Below are 12,915 nucleotides of genomic sequence, written 5' to 3' on the forward strand. Positions count from 1 at the left end.
TAAAATAATGAACAAACAAAAAGCTGCCGCACAAATGCTGATGTTAGTTGCAATGGAGAAGACAGCAGTTTTTGGAGGGGCAAGGGAGGAAATCTTGGATAGCGAAGTGAAACATGATTTGGCTGCTGTGACCACGGAGAGCCTTTTTTTGTTTTTTTTTTTGTTTTTATTTTTCAGACAGGATCTCACTCTGTTGCCCTGGCTGGAGTGCAGAGGCGTGATCACGGCTCACTGCAGCCTCAACCTCCTGGGCTCAAGTGATCCTCCCACCTCAGCCTCATAAGTAGCTGGGATTACAGGTTCTCACCACAACACCTTGGCAATATTTGTGTTTTTAGTAGAAATAGGGTCTTGCTACGTTGCCCAGGCTGGTCTTGAACTCTCGGGCTCAAGTGATTCTCCCGCCTTGGTCTCTCAAAGTACTGGAATTACAGGCATGAGTCCCCATACCTGGCAATGGAGAGCCTTTCACGCCACAAGAACAGCAGAGGAAAGGGTGAGATGGCAAGAAAGTGCAAGGGACTTTAGGAATATAATATTGCTTAAGGGGTGGGGCTAGCATGTGAGATGCTAACAAATTAAGAGATGGTCTCCTTACCTTGAGTCGGAGGCTGCAAATGCGCAATCAGTTCTGAAAGAGAAAAAAAAGGATAACATTTAGATCACCTCCTAAGTTACTCTATTCCCAGAGTAATGGCTGTGAAAAGTACCTCAACATTCACGCAGCCAACTGTTCTGTTATAAAACGCCTGCAATATCATACCCATGAACACTTCTAATTTGGAGATTGTGTGTCTACTCACAAAAGCCCATTTATTTCTTTTATTTTATTTTATTTTTTTGAGATGGATCTCGGCTCACTGCAACCTCCGCCTCCTGGGTTCCAGTGATTCTTGTGCCTCAGCCTCCCGAGTAGCTGGGATTATGGGTGCTGACCATCAAACCCAGCTAATATTTGTATTTTTAGTAAAGATGGGTTTCACCATCTTGGCCAGGCTGGTCTCGAACTCCTGACCTCAAGTGATCCTCCTGCCTTGGCCTCCCAAAGTGCTGGGATTACAGGCATGAGCCACTGCACCCGGCCTGAAAGCCCATTTATTCAGACAAGGAACTCTGAGCATTCCAAAGGCTTTCTTTTCATTTTTAAAACATTTGCTTATTTATTTAATTTATTGAGAGGGACAGAGTCTCGCTCTGTTGCCTGTGCTGGAGTGCAGTGGTACAATGATGGTTCACTGCAGCTCCGACCCCTTGGGCTCAAACCATTGTCCCCTCTGGGACGGACAGGCATGCACCACCATGCGCAGCTAATTTTTGTATTTTTATTTGGTAGATACGGGGTTTTGCTACATTGCCCAGGCTGATCTTGATCTCTTGGGCTCAAGAGATCTGCCCTCTGCAGCCTCTTGAGTAGCTCCAACTACAGGCACATGCCCTCACGTCTGGCTGCTCCAAAGGCTTTTCTAGGGTTAGGTGACAGTAAACTCACTCTATCAATGTTATTCAACGTCCACCTATTTGTTGAAATTCTGTAATTCTCCAGGTCAGAGAGAATCTCTAGCTTTCACCCCTATGTCCACGTTTCAGGAAAACAACGTGTCGGTTCACTGCATTTTCCCAGAAGCCTCAGTGGGGTTTTTTTTTTTTTTCTCCTAGAAAATTGTGCTCTTTTATCATCCTTGAGCCTATTTTAGGGCGTTTTAAGTGTCTGTTGTACCGACACCTCCCACAGAGCCTCTGTCTAATAACAGTGACTCAGGCTGACTTGGCCATCACCACGTTCCAGTTGCCGCCTTCATTTCGTCTTCACAGCAGCCTCAGGAGGGAGAGATGCGAATTTATAACTCCCTTCCCTCCCAGCCCCACCTCCCAAGTTTGACAGATACAAAGACGTGCTATAAAGGGACAACTTGCCAGAAAGTCTATGGTCGGCTTGTAGGAATTAGGCATAATCTCAAGAAGTCTCACTTCACAGACTGTTCAGCACAGTTGCGCTCTGTCAGGGCACACTGCAGGCATTCAGTAGATGTTGATCTGACCTCGGAAGTGCCAGTATTCTGTGCAAGGGAATAAACTTCCCTTCCCCCTCCCCTCTCCTCCCCTCCCCCTCCCCTCCTCCCTTCCTCCCCTCCCCCCTACCCCTTCCCCTTCCTGTCCCTCTCCCCCTCCCCTCCCCCTCCCCCTCTCCCCCTTCCTGTCCCCCTCCCATCCCCTGTCCCCCTCCCCTCCTCCCTCCCCTTCCGCTCCTCCCCTCCCATCCCCTGTCCCCCTCTCCCCTTCCCCCTTACCCCTCCCCCACTCCCCTTCCACCTTCCCTCCTCCCCCACTCCCCTCTTCCCTCCTTCCCCTCTCCCCCTCTCCCCGTCTCCCCTTCTCTTCTCCTCTCCTCTCCTCTCCTTTCCTTTTTTACTGCTCCTTATGGAGCAGGGCTAACTCATAGGCAGGGTGCCCAGAGTCAGCCTACTTTCTTTATTTTTATTTTATTTTTGAGATGGGAGTTTTGCTGTCACCCAGGCTGGAGTGCATTGGCATGATCTTGGCTCACTGCAACCTCTGTCTCCTGGGTTCAAGCGATTCTCATTCCTCAGCCTCCCAAGTAGCTGGAATTACAGGCGCCCAACACCACGTCTGGCTAATTTTGCATTTTTAGTAGAGATGGCGTTTCGCCATGTTGCCAGGCTGGTCTCTAACTCCTGGCCTCAAGTGATCTGCCCACCTCGGCCTCCCAAAGTGCTGTGCCTGGCTGACTTTCTTTATCTTTGATAAAAAGATGCTAATTCATAGGTAGTTGGTATTGTTATATTATATATATATGTATATATGTGGGTATATATGTGTGTGTACGTGTGTGTATATATATATATATATTTTTTTTAGACAGAGTCTCTCTCTGTCACCCAGGCTGGAGAATGCAGTGATGCAACCATGGCTTATCGCAGCCTTGACCTCCTGGGCTCAAGTGATCCTCTCCCCTCAGCCTCCCGAGTAGCTAGGACTACAGTTGTGGGCCACCACACCCGGCTAATTTTTGTATTTTTTTGTAGAGATGGGGTTTCATCATGTTGCCCAGACTGGTCTTAAACTCCTGGGCTCAAGTGATCCTCCCACCTTGGCCTCCCCAAATGTTGGAATTACAGGCGTGCACCTCACAACACCTGGCCAATAATGCATATTTTCATCTTTAACTTATTTTTATTTATGTTTTTTTTGTAGAGGCAGGGGTCTTGCTATGTTGGCCAGACTGGTCTTGAATTCCCGTCCTCAAGCAGTCCTCCTTCCTTGGCCTCCCAAAGTGTATAATGATATATATTTTTAATGTATGTGTATGATCATGATCTACCATTTTGCACAGAAGTGGAGGCTTGGAGAGGGAAATTGCTTGTTCAAAGCCACAGAACTAAGAAGTAGCTCAGGTATAACAGAGTCTCTGCAACAGTCTTGCCTCATGGGGACATTGTCACAAACCTGAACCTCCTCCGAGTGCAGCTGGTGAGTGACTGTCATTTTAGGTTAAAACCACAGGTGCTAATATTTTGTATTAAACACCAGGATCCGAGGTGGTACTGGGTGACTTTTCTACTTTGTCCAGCCACGGAGCTCTGGGCTCTGCCGACATGACAGCTAATCTTTAGAATCTTTCACCCTTATTGTCTTTAATCTCTATAATCTTCTAGTTTTACAGACGAAAGAGCAGAGAAATACTTTTATGTGTGTTTCGTCCACATAGCCAAAAGCAGGTGCAGCCTGGACTCAGGTTCAGCCCTGTCTGATTTCAGAGCCGGGGTTACTTCTTTCAGACTGTGGTGCCCCTGGAAGTAGTCCTTTGCCATTCCATCTACGAATATTGTTGAACACAACGAGTCCTTAGAGTTGTTGTGATTTAAGCCTCATGTTCCGTCATGTCTCTGGACAAACATGAGCATTTTTTTTTTTTTTTTGAGATGGAGCCTCGCTCTGTTGCTCAGGCTGGAGTGCAGTGGTGTCATGTCGGCTCACTGCAACTTCCGTCTCCCGGGTTCAAGCAATTCTCCTGCCTCAGCCTCCCGAGTAGCTGGGATTACTGGCGCCCACCATCACGCCCGGCTAATTTTTGTATTTTTAGTCGAGACGGGGTTTCACCATGTTGGCCAGGCTGGTCTTAAACTCCTGACCTCAGGTGATCCGCCCGCCTTGGCCTCCCAAAGTGCTGGGATTACAAGCGTGAGCCACCGCGCCCGGCCCAGCGTGAGTATTTTTACCACTTAATCTTCCTTCTTTTCCAACTGATCAAATGATGGAGAGACACCACCACCACCCCCGCCACCGCCAACAACAACAACATTGAGAATTACTTTCATGTGTGCGAGAACGTAGCCATGTGCCTGCTGTGTTCTAGGAAGGAGAAAATAGAAGGCAGTCCCTGGCATCCGAAAGCTGACATGGCACTCAGAGCTGGCCAGCTTATTCTCCTATCGGACATCATCTCCCAGAATAATAATCTCTACCTTGCTCTGAGATCTTTGTATCATGAGATAAAGGAAGATCACTTCCGAAGTTTGTGTAAGCACAGGCAAAAACCAGGTCCCTGTGCAACTTACACAAAACCCAACACCTCCTCCGTCATGGCTAAAGTGACTGCTACTTCTTTACTGATTAAATGTTCTTGTTCTAGTCTGTCTTCCCTATAGACAAGATTTATTGAGAGACCCATTCATAGAATGTCCCTCCTTCACCGTCTTTCTGACAGCATCCAATCTTTTTCTTTTGGTTGGAGCCTCGCTCTGTCACCCAGGCTGGAGTACAATGGTGTGATCTTGGCTCACTGCAACTTCTGCCTCCCAGGTTCAAGCGATTCTCCTGCCTCAGCCTCCCAAGCAGCTGGGATTATAGGCGTGCACCACCGTGCCTGGCTAATTTTTGTATTTTTAGTAGAAATGGGGTTTTGCCACATTGGCCAGGCTGGTCTCGAACTCCTGACCTCAGGTGATCTGCCTGCCTCGGCCTCCCAAAGTGCTGGGATGTCAAGCGTGATCCACCACCCCCGGCCAGCATCCGATCTTGAGTGAATCTCTGCTTTCTTAAGCCTCCCATCCCAAATCACCCAACCAAACCCCACACGATAGAACAGGTTCTTTCTCACACCCTGTTACTTACAACCCCTCCTGGTGCACGTTCTCCCTGGCTGCAATGAGTGATAGATCAGTGTCAGCTCCAGCGTGCTCCTGGTGGAGGCTGGCTACAGAGCATTAGCAGTTCTTTCCTACTTTAATCCTTAAACGACCATGAGAAACAAAGGTCACATGTTTTTGCTATTAGTAGATTTGTTTTCTGGAGAAGTGATTCAAATGGTTGGAATTTCAAGTGAATTATGCAAGGGAGAACATCAAAGTTCTCTGAGCCATGTCTGACCTCAGTCACACTGTCATCTTCCCTGCTGGTTACTGATGTAATTCTTGTGAAATCTTGATAGATTTTTTGAATGGCCAAACAAGCATTTACTCCTTTTTTTTTTAAGCACGAAAGATAGCTTAGTGTATATACTGTTTATTTTGTAACTTACTTTCTTAACAACAGACCTTGAAGATCTTCCCAAAACAATATATCAAAAGCTTTCTTTCACCCTTCCCTCCCCTCCCCTCCCCTCCCCTTCCCTTCCCTCTCTTTCTTTCGAGAGTCTTACTCTGTTGCCCAGGCTGAAGTGCAGTGGTACAATCTCGGCTCACTGCAGCCTTTACCTCCCGGGTTCAAGCGATTGTTGTGCCTCAGCCTTCCGTGTAGCTGGGATTACAGGCACGCACCACCATTCTCAGCTAATTTTTGTATTTTTAGTAGAGACAGGGTTTCACCATATTGGCCAGACTGGTCTCGAACTCCTGACCTCAGGTGATCCACCCGCCTCGGCCTCCCAAAGTGCTGGGATTACAGGAGTGAGCCACCATGCCCGGCCCAGCTATTTCTTTCTTAAAGATTATTATTACTATTACGTAGATGAGACGGCCGAGGCTTAGAGAGAGGCACGATCACCCATGATCTCCCAACTAACAAGAGAAAGAACCAGGGGTGGAACCTGGAACTCCCCAAGTCCTCTTTTCTGCACAGAACACTGTGCTGTGTTCAAAACAGATCGTGGACAATGAACAGAATCTGTTTCCTGCCTGTCTCAACCCCTGCTCTGGCCCCTGCTCCTCCCATCGCTCACCCACCTTGCTGCCTCACCTGTGTTCAGCCCACACATGCAGCCAGCCAGCGACACCCATCCCACCAGGTTCTGCATCACCTCCAACTGCTGCAGGTGTCATGCACCTTAGCCAACATCACCTGATTTTATACTCTCCCATTTCTGCCCCTCCTACTCCAGCTGCTCTCACCGATGTACTTGACAGCATTTCTCCCCTGCTCTCAATCTCAAGGTGCTCAGAAAAACTAGGAGCTTCCACCTTGGAATGTCGTTTTTTTGGAGACCAAAATCTCACCCTGTCACCCAGGCTGGAGTGCCATGGCGTGATCTCGGCTCACTGCAACCTCCATCTCCAGGGTTCAAGTGATTCTCCTGCCCCAGCCTCCTGAGTAGCTGGGACTACAGGCACCCACCACCATGCCTGGCTAATTTTTGTATTTTTAGTAGAGAGAGGGTTTCGCCATGCTAGCCAGGCTGGTCTCAAACTCCTGACCTCAAGTGATCTGCCCACTCGGCCTCCCAAAGTGGTGGGATTACAGGCTTGAGCCACCATGCCCAGACTTTGGCTGATTTAATTTTTTTTTTTTTTAGTAGAGACAAGATCTCACTATGTTGCTCAGGCTGGTCTTGAACTCCTGGCCTTAAGCAATCCTCCCGTCTCACCCTCCCAAAATGCTGGGATTACAGGCATGAGCCACTGCATCTGGCTGACAATGCATCTTTGACTTTGATTTCCTTCTTCCCTTCCCTTCCCTTCCCTTCCCCTCCCCCTCCTCCCCTCCCCTCCCCTCCCCCTCCTCCCCTCCCCTCCCCCTCCTCCCCTCCCCTCCCCCTCCTCCCCTCCCCTCCCCCTCCTCCCCTCCCCTCCTCCCCTCCCCTCCCCCTCCTCCCCTCCCCTCCCCTTTCTTTCTTTTTCTCTTTTCGTGAACACTCTTTTAACGCTCTTAATTCTAGTAGTAACTTCTCTCAAAGACAATGGGCAGTGATATTCCTGAATATTCGTGAGGTTATAGAGGCTATGATAAATCCATACAGAGCTGGTGAGGAACATTCTGGAGATTCACCCCCCACCACAAATTAAAGGCATGTTCAGGACACTGAGCCGGAGCCAGAACACCTTACCCTCTGGAAGGGCTGACGTCAACACCAGAGAGAACTCATTATTCTTTTCCTGCTCAAGGGAAGAGTCACTATACCCCAAGGCATTGGACCAGCTGTGATAAAATATTTTTTCAGAACCAAAGTTGGTATCTAGCCAACGGTATAGGGTGGGTAGGTGCGGGGACGGAAGAAAAATCTTACCCGAGGTCATGAAGTGTCAGGATGGTACCTGGATTCTAGAGCTTCCCTAGGATTGCGGCTCATCACAGGCACACAGAAATTCCCGATGATTCTAAGAGACAGGACATCATTCAGGGACTCCACTGTTATCTTCCTCAAACATGAAGAGGGATGGCATTGGGTTTGGATTCAGAACGTCTACCTGCAATGCTGGCTTTAGGACCAGTGGAAAATAGAGGAGCATTCACATCAGATGGACTCACGTTCAAATCCCGGATTTTCCACTTATTAGTTAAGGATGTTAACTAAATGCCTTGACCTCTATCTGCGACAGGGGTTGTTGAATGTCGTGTTTCACAGACGCATGGCACAAGACCAGTGGCAGGCATTCAAGCTTCACGAGTATTTGTTGCTTTTAAGAGTTGAATAAGGCCGGGTGGCTCACGCCTGTAATCCCAGCACTTTGGGAGGCCGAGGCGGGTGGATCACCTGAGGTCAGAAGTTCGAGACCAGCCTGGCCAACAAGGTGAAACCCCGCCTCTACAAAAATACAAAAATTAGCTAGGTGTGGTGGCGGGAGCCTGTAATTCCAGCTACTTGGGAGGGTGAGGGGGAAGAATCGCTTGAACTGGGAGGTGGAGGTTGCAGTGAGCCAAGATTGTGCCATTGCACTCCAGCCTGGGCAACAAAGCGAGACTCTGTCTTGAGGAAAAAAAAAAAAAGAGTTGAATAATTGTAGTAAAGACACACAGATCTTCCTGAACCCCGTGCATCTGCAAGGGCTGCCATAAAATGCCACAGGCTGGGGGTGTTTTCTCATAGTTCTGAAGGCTGGAAGTCCACGGTCAAGGTGCTGGCAAACGCTGTTTTGGGTCCTCTCCCTGGCTTCTGCCTTTCCACTGTGTTCTTATGAGATATTTTCTCTGTGTGCATGGAGAGAGGGGGGCAAGAGAAAAAGAGTATCTGTAATCCCAGATACTCGGGAGGCTGAGACAGGAGAACCGACTGAACCCAGGAGCTGGAGGCTGCAGTGAGCCGAGATTGTGCCACTGCATTCCAGCCTGGGAAACAGAGCGAGACTCCATCTCAAAAAAATTAATTTTAAATATATATATATTTTTTAATAGAGACAAGGTCTGACTATGTTGCTCAGGCTGGTCTCGAACTACTGGGCTCAAACAATCCTCCTGCCTCGGCCTCCCAAAGTGCTGGGATTACAGGAGTAATTACAGGGGTGAGAGAGAGAGATCTAATATCTCTGTCTCTTCTTATGAGGACACCATCCCTACGGGATTAAGGCCTCGCCTTTGTGATCTCACTTAACCTTTTCTTTCCTTCCTTCCTTCCTTCCTTCCTTCCTTCCTTCCTTCCTTCCTTCCTCCCTCCCCTCCCAGAGCATTGGCAGTTACTCTCTTTCCTTTTCTTTTCTTTTTTTCTTTTCTTTCTCTCTCTCTCTCTCCCTTTCTTTCTTTCTTTCTTTCTTTCTTTCTTTCTTTCTTTCTTTCTTTCTTTCTTTCTTCTTTCTTTCTTTCTTTCCTTTTCCTTCCTTTCTTTCTTTCTTTCTTTCTTTCTTTCTTTCTTTCTTTCTTTCTTTCTTTCTTTCTTTCTTTCTTTCTTTCTTTCTTTCCTCTTTTCGATTTCCTTCTCGGCCTCCCAAGTGGCTGGGATTACAGGCATGTGCCATCACGCCCAGCTAATTTTTGTATTTTTAGTAGAGACGGGTTTTCACCGTGTTGACCAGGCTGGTCTCAAACTCCTGACCTTGGGTGATCCACCTGCCTCGGCCTCTCAAAGTGCTGGGATTACAGGCGTGAGCCACTGCATCTGGCCAAGAAAGGGCATTTAAGAAAGGCACCAAAACAACAAAGATAAGGCAATAAGAAAAAGACCAGAGTCATAGACACTGTGGTCGCAGTAGAAGACTGCATACATAATGCGTGTTCCTGAGAAAGAAGATCAAACAAAGGAAGAAACATAATATTTGAAACTGTAATCAAAGAAAACTTTCCAAAAATAAAAGAAGACTGAATCTATATCTTAAAAGGACCCACCAATTGCTTTGAAAATTTTACCTGGTAATTACAACTTCTAGACATAGAACTAATGTAATTATTAGACTTCAAAAGTAAAGAAACTAAACTGTAAACAAATATTGATCGAGCCGTTATACAATGTATACGTGCATCAGAAATCAGGTTGCACTCCATAAACACGTACAATTTTAAGTTGCCAATTAAAAAATAAAGGCTAGGAGAAAGTATACGAGATACATAAAAACGAAGAAAGCAGGGCTTGCAATTTTGGCATCAAAGTTGAATTCAAGCCAAAAAGCATTAAGCACGACAAAGATGGTCACTCTCCAATGTCAGGAGTTGCTGTTCACAATGAAGGTATGAGGTATATGCATCTCTGCATCAAATTATCAAATTACAGAGTGATTGTTGTTTTTTGAAATGGAGTTTTGCTCTTGTTGCCCAGGCTGGAGTGCAATGGCATGATCTCGGCTCACTGCAACCTCCACCTCCTGGATTCAAGCGATTCTTCTGCCTCGGCCTCCTGAGTAGCTAGGATTACAGGCATGCACCAACAACACCCGGCTCATTTTGGACTTTTAGTAGAGACAGGGTTTCTCCATATTGATCAGGCTGGTCTTGAACACCCGACCTCAGGTGATCCGCCCACCTTGGCCTCCCAAAGTGCTGGGATTACAGGCGAGATCCACCATGCCCAGCCCAGAGTGGTCATTTTTGTAAAGCAAAAACTACAGAGGATGTAAGGAGACACAGAAACATTCCGACAATGGGAGATTTTAACACAACACTCTCAGTACAAGACATATCAAATTGGATCCCAAATAGATAAGAATTAGGATACCTAATGGGTGTAAGACAGGATTTATGGGTCTAGGCGAGGCGCGGTGGCTCACACCTGTAATCCCAGCACTTTGGGAGGCCGAGATGGGCGGATCACCTGAGGCCAGAAGTTCAAGACCAGCCTGGCCAACATGGTGAAACTCTGTCTCTACTGAAAATACAAAAATTAGCCAGACATGATGGTGAGTGCCTGTAATTCCAGCTACTCGGGAGGCTGAGGCAGGAGAATCGGTTGAATCCAGGAAGTGGAAGTTGCAGTGAGTCGAGATGGCACGATTGCACTCCAGCCTGTGCAACACAGCGAGACTCAGTCTCAAAAAAAAGGAAAAAAGATTTATGGATATACATTAAGCACTATATTCTGATCAACAGAGTAGTCACTGTCTTTTCAAGAGCATATGGGACATTTACATACATACATGTACACACATCATCTATTTGTTTAAAAAAAGCATCAGTAAAAATCTATAAAATAGAATTATTGAAAAATTGCAAGTAACTCTAATCACAATTCAATAAAGCTAGAAAGTAATCAAAAAATTAAAAGGGTCTCCACCCAGAAATTTAGAGATATTCTATTAGACAAGCCTTGGCTGAAAGGGGAATTACAAACTGAAATTACAGAATTTCTAAATTTTGCAGTAGAAATCAGAATATGTGGGTAAATGCAAAGCTGTGGTCAAAAGAAAATATAGAGTTTTAAACATTTCTATCAATAAAGATGAAAGGATGAAAATCACTGAATTAAATGCCTTCATAATGCCAGAGAGAGAATAACAAGGTAAATAAAAAAAAAAGAAAGCAAAAGAAAGGAAATAATACCCTGTGTGTGTGCATGGGGACCCACTGCCACCTTGTCAGCATGTGTGCGTGTGGGAATTCCCGTTACCCTGTTGGTGTTCACTTCCCTGCAGCCCCTCCCAGCACAGCACACTCTCCCTGGCCCTTCCACTGTCCTTCCATAATGTTTTTGCCCGCAGCCCCCACTGGGGTGTTGTTTGCCCATGGATTCGGAACACTTCAGTCCCTCCAGTGCGGCAGGTGCTTGACCTTGAGTGCCAGAGGACAAAGCTGTGGGCCTGGTCCCAGACCCCCAGGGTTAAAGCACACAGCCCAGGAGCACGGAGCTAAACCTTGACCCCCTTAAAGCATCGAGAAGTCAAGCCAATAGACTATATTCAACTTACATCACAGTCAAACCCTGAAGGGCGTCAAAGATATAAAAGCGAAAAGCCCCCATCCAAAGGACAGCAACTTCAAAGATTAAAGGAACACCAGCCCATTAGACAAGAGAGAATCAGTGCATGAATTCTGGCAACTCTAAGGGACAGTGTGTCTTCTACCCTTTAATGACTACACTAGCTCCCCAGCAATGGTTCTTAACCAGATCCAAATGGCTGAAATGACAGACATAGAATTCAGAACCTGGATGGCAAAGAAGCTCAATGAGATACAGGAGAAGGTTGAAACCCAATCCAAGAAAAGCAGTAAAATGATCCAAGAGTTGAAAGTTGTTGAAAGATGACACGACCGTTTTAAGAAAGAACCAAGTGAACTTTTGGAAGTGAACAACTCACTACAGGAATTTTGCAGCACAATTGGAAGTATTAGCAGCAGGATAGAGCAGGCCGAGGAAGGAATCTCAGAGCTCAAAGACCATCCTGTGAATCAACACAGGCCAATAAAAAATAAAGAGAAATAATTTTTAAAATGAGCAAAACCTCTCAGAAATATGAGATTATGGAAAGAGGACTGAACCCATGACTCATTGTCATTCCTGAAAGAGACGGAGAGAGAACAAGTAATTTAGAAAACATATTTGAGGATATTGTCACAAAACTTTCCCCAGCCTTGCCAGAGAGGTCAACATGGAAATTCAGGAAATTCAGAGAAGGCCAGGGAGTCCACTGTGCAAGATAACCATCCCCAAGCCACACAGTCATCAGATTCCCCAAGGTCAAAACAAAAGAAAAATCTTAAAGGCAGCTAGAGAGAAAGGGCAGGTCCTATCAAAGAAGACTCCATCAGTCCAACAGCAGAACTTTCTGCAGAAACTTCACCTGCCAGAAGAGATTGGGGGCCATATACAGCATCCTTAAAGAAAAAAAGTGCAACTGAGCATGTCATTCTCAGCCAAACTAAGCTTCATAAGTGAAGGAGAAATAAAAACCTTTTCGGACTAGCTGGGATTATAGGTGCCTGCCACCATGCCCAGCTAATTTTTGTATTTTCATTTTTATTTCTTTTGAGATGGAGTCTCGCTCTGTTGCCCAGGCTGGAGTGCGGTGGCGCAATCTCGCCTCACTGCAACCTCTGCCTTCCGGGTTCATGCTATTCTCCTGCCTCAGCCTTTGAGTAGCTGAGACTACAGGCGCCTGCCACCATGCCTGGCTAATATTTATATTTTTAGTAGAGACAGGGTTTCACCATGATAGCCAGGATGGTCTTGATCTCCTTGACCTTGTGATCCGCCCGCCTCGGCCTCCCAAAGTGCTGAGATTACAGCCGTGAGCCACCGTGCCCAGCCTTTTGTATTTTTTTTTTTTTTAAAGTAGAGATGGGGTTTCATCATGTTGGCCAGGCTGATCTTGAACTCCTGACCTC

Source organism: Nomascus leucogenys, chromosome 17, assembly GCF_006542625.1.
Source record: "Nomascus leucogenys isolate Asia chromosome 17, Asia_NLE_v1, whole genome shotgun sequence".
Classification (NCBI taxonomy): domain Eukaryota; kingdom Metazoa; phylum Chordata; class Mammalia; order Primates; family Hylobatidae; genus Nomascus; species Nomascus leucogenys.